Below are 2,424 nucleotides of genomic sequence, written 5' to 3' on the forward strand. Positions count from 1 at the left end.
CCTCTCCTCTCCTCTCCTCTCCTCTCCTCTCCTCTCCTCTCCTGTGAATTGTCGCTAATGCACTTCCCTTCCCAATCCCAGATGCTTCTGGATTCCCATTTCATGACACGTTTTCAGAAGCTTTTGCATAAGCTATCAAAACAGCATCTAGGCCCTTGTTTTGTTCTGGTATCTGCCAAATGCTCCCCATCAACAAAATATTCTGATTTTCACTGATTGTTTCAATAAGGAGTTCTCAGATAACTGGTGAGTCGTTTGCAGGTTTTTAGATAATGCCTTCATTTTTTTCCCTTTGTCTTTTTCTTTTTTTTCATAAATGTGCTCCATCCCTCCAGCCTTTTGCTGCATTTCCTGTGTTTTGAGCTAAGATATGAGTTGATAAGGATGTTTAATGAATGCTTGTGGATTTTGTCCAATTCTGATGTCTTCCAGTTAGACATCATTTTTCTCTGAATGTCTTCATCAGTATCCTGGCATTCACTTTGCTTACTCATGCCACTCTATTTCCTTTTTTAAAATTTCAGTTCTGTTAGCCAAAAGATAATATAGTTCTTTCCCATAATACTGCCTCTTTTTTTTCAGAATTTATTCGTTTATCACTGTTCTTCATCTGCTACTCTTGCCTGAAATACTTCCACTGATACTTTTGAGGATACTTCTTTTACTGGCTAATAATGTTTTCTCACTGAATGGTTTTCAACTTTACTGACTTTTTTGTGTCAGTCTTCTCTATCTGCTGAAGCACTATTGTTCATTGATTTTTTTTCCATTATTATATTCACCTACTTTTTCAGTTTTCATTTTTCAAATCTTCCCTTTCTGTCTTTTTACTGTAAACTTTTCAGCTGGTTTTGGGCCACCCTCTGATAGCTTTTTCCGTGGCATTCTCCATCAGAGCTGAAGAGTTTTCCTACTGCTGTGAACATTTCTTTGTAGCATATCCTGAGATGCTTCTGAGAACTGTCCCTTCTAGGAATTTGCTAGGGTTTTCTGTGACTTAACAAAGCTGCTTCCTCCTTATAGCTTTGGAAGCAAAGGCAGTGTGCCCTTACAGATTTGATAAGCACACATATGCCTGCCAAGGCTTGCTTGCTTTTTCCTCATGTTTTCTCGGTTATTAACATTGCCATTTGAGTCAATAGGCTGCCAGGAGAGAAAAAAAATTACTCCATCACTAACAAATTACCACAGCAACATCCCTGCAACTATTTCCCCCTTCCTAATATCCTAATGCACCTCATGAGAAGTATTGATGTACATTAAGAATTTTCCTCAATCAATCAACCAGCAAGTATTCAGAACACTTTTTTCTGAAGTTTCCTTTCCTTTGCACCAATGCAAAGCCCTCATCAATTCTCTTCTGAGCATCTACAAATCAGAACTTTTCTCAAAAGCTTGACAACAGCAAGTGGATTTTCTTTGAGAACTCAACATCTCCACTCAACATTTAACCCCAAAAATCATTGAAGCCACCAGGGCATCTTTAGGGAACTTCTTCCTTATATTTTCTCAGGAAAGATACTTCACAAAAGGATGACCTATTTTTAGACTAAGTATAAACCACTAGGAAATCATGCTTGGCAAGTGTTGGGTGCCTTTATGTACAGTGATCATTAATTCCCCTACAAGCAATACCTCTCAGAGTAATCTTGTCTCTGAAAGCCCCGTACCTGCGGAAGAACAAACCATTTTTGCTACTTACTGAAGAAAAGAGCTGAGATGGCACAGGACCAGCTCCTGTTCCCCATGAGGAGAATCAGTTGGTTGCTTGTTTGCAGCTGCTAAACGTGTATTTTCCCATGTCCTTTGTCTGGGTTTGGTGTTGGGAGCCAGGGTAGAGAATGAGGCAGAGCTGTGGCAGCACTGACACTGCTGGAGAAGGGCAGCCCCACCAGGCCACACAAAGAGAGGGCAGGAATAAGGTCAGACGTAGCAGCTGCTGAAAGGTTTGATGTGAGTATTAGGAAATGGGTTAACAAGAAATGCATGAGAATTGTGTAACTGGGAAGAAAGGGACATTTATTGGTTGTGTGTTGGCTGTACTGAGCAGGTGACAGTCTCTCTCATGCCCACTGAAAGCAGAAGGACCAGAGGGGGAGCAACCAGAGGTGTTGCTTTCTGTCTTGCAAGGACCTCTGCTATGGCAGCAGCCTCCCACGTGACACTGAAGTTTTTTGGTCAGCTCTAAACTTCAGGTTGCTGGGACCATTAGAGACATCAGTGCTGTTCTCTGGGCATCTTCACTCTGGAAGCCACTTCCAGCTGATAGAGGGCTATGGCTGCAGCTCACATTCACTGGCATTTTTACAAATAAGGGTAGAGGCAAAAGGCAAGAAACCCTGTTTCTATTCATTTCTGTGTAAGAGAAATACAAGTCCTCTGGCCCTTAGTAAGGTCTCCAACACATCTCTTCAGGACACAGAC

The sequence above is a fragment of the Corvus kubaryi genome, unplaced genomic scaffold (assembly GCF_017639235.1).
Source record: "Corvus kubaryi isolate FWS band 111438036 unplaced genomic scaffold, C.kubaryi_AGA036_p1.0 132, whole genome shotgun sequence".
NCBI lineage: Eukaryota > Metazoa > Chordata > Aves > Passeriformes > Corvidae > Corvus > Corvus kubaryi.